General features: G+C 38.6%; 1 non-coding gene across 1 annotated transcript; it reads right to left on the bottom strand.

Annotated features, from left to right (window-relative positions):
- Positions 1–3263: 3263 nt before the first annotated feature.
- On the bottom strand, positions 3264–3370 carry LOC111722745. The gene has a single exon (XR_002771433.1). It is a non-coding gene; the product is annotated as a U6 spliceosomal RNA (small nuclear RNA).
- Positions 3371–4934: the final 1564 nt, after the last annotated feature.

The following is a 4934-nucleotide window of genomic DNA, read 5'->3' as shown; positions in this document are numbered from 1 at the left end:
GTTTCATAGTTCTCTTTATAGAGATCTTTCACATCCTTTGTTAGGTAAACTCCTAAATATTTCATCTTCTTTGGCACTACTATGAATAGAATAGAGTTCTTGATTATTTTTTCAGCTTGACTGTTGTTGGTATATATAAAGGTTAAGGATATATGAGTGTTGATTTTGTAACCTGAGATGCTGCTGTATTCCTTGATCACTTCTAAGAGTTCTGTAGTAGAATCCCTGGTGTTTTCCAGGTATATAATCATATCAACTGAGAAGAGTAAAAGTTTAATCTCTTCTGATCCTATATGGATACCCTTGATCACCTTTTCATTTCTAATTGCGATGGCTAAAACTTCCATTACAGTGTTGAAGAGCAATGGAAACAATGGGCAACCTTGCCTGGTTCTTGATCTGAGTGGAAATGATTTCAATTTAACTCCATTCAAGATGATATTGGCTGTGAGTTTGCTGTAGATGGCCTCTGTCAATTTAAGAAATGTCCCTTCTATACTAATTTTCTTAAGTGTTCTAATTATGAAAGGATGCTAGATATTATCAAAAACTTTTTCTGCATCAACTGAGAGAATCAATGGTCTTTGTTTTTTATTTTATGTGATGTATTATGTTTATACATTTGTGTATGTTGAACCAACCCTAAAACCCTGGATTAAAGCCAACTTGATCATGGTGTATAATTTTTTTGATGTGTTGTTGAATTCTGTTTGCTAAGATCTTATTGAATATTTTTGCATTGATGTTCATTAATAACATTGGTCTATAATTTTCTTTCTTTCTTGAATCCATTCCTGATTTGTGGATCAGGGTAATATTTACTTCATTGAATGTGTTGGGAAGTATTCCTTCTTTTTCTATGCTTTGGAAAATGTTGTATAATACAGGTACTAGTTCTTCTTTAAAGGTTTGATAGAATTCGAATGTGAAGCCATATAGTCCTGGACTTTCTTTTTGGGGAGATTTTGTATCATTGATGCTATTACAGAACTTGATATAGGCCTGTTCAAAATTTCCACTTCATTCTGACTAAGTCTTGGAAGGTGGAGTGCTTCCATGTATTGGTCCATTTCCTTCAGATTTTCATATTTCTGAGAATAAAGTTTCTTGTAATATTCATTAAGGATTTTTTGAATTTCTGAGGAGTCTGTTGTTATTTTGTCTTTACCGTTTCTGACTGATGAAATTAGAGATTTTACTCTTTTTTTCTTAGTTAGGTAGGCCAAAGGTTTATCTATTTTATTGACCTTTTCAAAAAACCAACTTTTTGATTTATTGATCTGTTATATAATCCTTTTGTTTTCAATTTCATTTAATTCTGTTCTAATTTTGGTTATTTCTTTTCTTCTGCTGGATTTGGGATTGGAATGTTCTTCCTTTTCTAGTTGCTTGAGATGCCCCATTAAGTTTTTAACTTCCTCTCTTTCCATTCTCTTGAGGGTGCCTTGCAGTGCTATAAATTTCCTTCTTAGGACTACCTTTGCAGTATCCCAGAGGTTCTGTAACTTATGTCTTCATTATCATTTTGTTCCAAAAATTTGGTAATTTCCTTCTTCATCTTGTCTCTGACCCACCTATCATTCAACATAAAGTTATTTAGCTTCCATGTGTTTGTATGAGTCTGCAGATTCCTGTTGTTCTTAAGCTCAGCTTTTATTCTATGATGGTCAGAGAAGATGCATAGATTAATTTCTATTTTTTTTTTAATTTGCTGATGTTAGACTTGTGACATAAGATGTGGTTGATTTTGGAGTATGATCCGTGGGCTGATGTGAAAAATGTGTATTCGGTTTTGTTAGGATGAAATGTTCTGTAGATGTCCATTAAATCCAAATGCTGAGTGGTAAGTTTAAATCTAAAATATCTTTGCTAAGTTTCTCATTGGAGGATCTATCCAATACTGCCAAAGGATGTTAAAATCTCCAACTATGATGGAGTTGGGAGAAATCAAGTTGCTCATATCTATTAGAGTATCTCTTATAAACTAAGATGCATTCTGGTTGGGTACATAAATATTGATAATTGAAAACTCATCATATTGAGTATTACCCTTAACAAATATAAAGTGGACCATCCTTATCCTTGCTTACTTTTGTTGGTTTAAAGCCTATTGTATCTGCAAATAAAATTGCAACACCTGTTTTTTTCTGCTTTCCATTTGCCTGGAATATAGATGACCATCCCTTCACCCTGAGTCTACATTTATCTTTTAAGGTAAGATTATATTCTTGTATGCAGCAGATATCTGGCCTGAGTATTTGTATCCAATCAGCCAATCTGTGCCTCTTTAGAGGACAATTTAAGCCATTCACATTGATTGAGAATATTGATAAGCCTGGTGAAATTTTGGGTATCGAGTTTCTTGAAAGCCCAGTGCACATTTTTAATCCTTTTGCCATTGTGGAAGTTGGAATTTGATCAAAATATTCTGAGTGAGTTTACTTTTGTGGTGGACGATTACACTGGTCATTATGGAGGATAGGTCTGAGACTATCCTGGAGAGCTGGTTTAGTTATGGCAAATTTCTTCAACATGTGAATGTCACTAAAGTATTTAATTTCTCCATCATACACGAAACTCAGTTTAGCTGGCTACAGGATCCTGGGTTGAAAGTTATTTTCTTTTAGGAGATTAAAATTTGATGACCGCCCTCTTCTAGCCTGAAAGATTTCAGCAGAGAGATCTTCAATCATTATAATATTCTTCCCTTTGTAGGTTATGGTTTCCTCATGTCTAGCTGCTTTCAGAATTTTCTCTTTCATATTAACTTTAGTGAAGTTAATTATGATGTGCCTGGGGGATGTCTTATTCATGTTGAGTTGGGCTGGGGTTCTGAAATTGTCTGCTATCTCAATTTCAGAATCTCTTGGCATGTCTGGAAAGTTTTCTTTTATAATTTCACGAAGAAGATCTGTGTTTTGTAATGCAACTTCGTCACCTCCAGGGATTTCTAGGAGGTGAATATTAGTTTTCTTCGAATTATCCCAGAGCTCTCTGAGAGAATGATCCATTTTTGCTCTCCATTTCTCTTCATCTTTGAGTGCTTAAGCACGTTCAAAAGCTTTGTCTTCAATGTCAGAGATCCTTCCTTCTGACTGCTCCATTCTGTTACTGAGGGATTCTACCATATTTTTCAGGTCCTTGAGGGCTGCTAGCTCTTGCCTCAATGTGTCAAAATCTTTGGTCATTTTGTCTTTGAAATTGTTGAATTCTTGAGACATCTTTTGAATAATTTCTTTTTTAAAATTTTTTTAATTTTTGCTTAAAAATATGAATGCTTCACGAATTTGCATGTCATCCTTGCTCAGGGGCCATGCTAATCTTCTCTGTATTGTTCCAATTTTAGTATATGTGCTGCCAAAGCAAGCACTTGAATAATTTCTTGAAATTCTACTTCCCTCCTTTTCTCCATTCTGTTGATCTTAATTGCTACCCAGATTCTAACTCAATTTCTGACATCTGAGCCATCTGTTTATGGGTGGGATCTTCAGTTGCATCTGCCACATCCTTCCTTGGGGGGGGGTTTGATCTACTGTGATTATTCATGTTACTGGAGTTTTTCTGTTGATTCTGCCCTGTGCTGAATTTATACTGTTTGGCTGTCTGAGCAGATGAGGAGAAATTGGGTTGGGGGCTGCAGGAATAGTGATTAACTAGCCCCTTTCCCCAAGGCTGGGACTGCTTTCTGTACCTTTTCCCCTAGAGGTTTACCAAGGACTCTTACAGTGCTACAGCCTCAGAAACTGGGGGTCTACTTGGTGTGGCGGGGCCAAGTGTCTCTGTCTTGTTTTCAGCTAGTCTCTGTTCTACCCTAGTAAATCAGTTACTCTGGGTTGAAGTCTCAGCTGTGGAGAAATACCAGCAATTAAGTCACCCCGCCCCCCACAGGCAACAATTGGGGATGGAAAATCACACTTTTCCACAACCACACACCCAGGGTCCCACTTTGGATAGTCCTTGGGTGTTTGGCCCAGTTCAAGAGACCCAAATCAATTGTCTCATTCAGCACTGGTCTCAGGTGGGGGAGTTCAAAACGTCTCTGGCAACTAGACAGCAGGGGTCTGCTGGCAGCTCAGGTATGACTGGCTCCAGTGCTCTGTGAGGTCTGAAGGACCAACCCAGCAAACAAATTAGTCTGGGAAGGTTGATGCCCCCTTCCCCACCTTGCACATCTATCACATCCAGTCACTGGTAACCCCACAGGGCTGTGACCCAGTTGTCCAATAAGTAAGTCTGGTAGGGCTTTATGTCTGCCTGAGTCAAATTAAAGTCAATGCCTCCTCCACTCGGTTACCTCTCTTTGTTGCCAGCCAGCAGAGGGACCTGAAGCCTGTCTGTCTCAGGCACTCAAAAGCAGCTGGAGAATGTTCCACCTGAAGTCAATCTAGACCTGAGGATATCCACACAGCAAAAGAGATTCTCCCTCAACCACCTTTGTCACTGCTGCTCTGTAGCTCTGGAATCCCTCTAGGGCAATGTCTGGTTCCCTCTGGCAGACCAGAGAGTTGGGAAGGTGATTCTCCAAAGTTAGACCCTAGCAGCATCGCTGTATTAATGCTGATGTTGGATGGGAGGTGTCTCCAGTTGAATCCATGCACCTCAGCAGCTCCTGAGTCTCCACCCATAGCACAGAGACCCAAGCCTCTGCCTGCTGAGATATGTTTCCTTGGAATCGTGGCTTGCCTCAGCTGGGGAGATGTACATTTATCTATCTCTTCTCTCAGCTCAGCTCCTTTCCTTCAGCTATGTCAGGTTCTTTCTGGCCATTATCTCTCCCCCTGGACTGGAGTTTTTGTTGAAAACTTGCTCCAGTCAGCCATCATCCCCCATTCCTCCCTGTTCTTATTGAATGTGAAAATTAGAGTTAGGGAAAATAGCCAGCCTGAGGATTTACAAAACACAAAACATGTTAAAACCAAACAAACAAATAAACA

This window comes from Otolemur garnettii, unplaced genomic scaffold (genome assembly GCF_000181295.1).
Source record: "Otolemur garnettii isolate 467f Iridium unplaced genomic scaffold, OtoGar3 scaffold00339, whole genome shotgun sequence".
In the NCBI taxonomy this organism is placed as follows: domain Eukaryota; kingdom Metazoa; phylum Chordata; class Mammalia; order Primates; family Galagidae; genus Otolemur; species Otolemur garnettii.
Note: the sequence above shows the minus strand (reverse complement) of the source record. Positions and strands in the feature narration are given on the sequence as shown.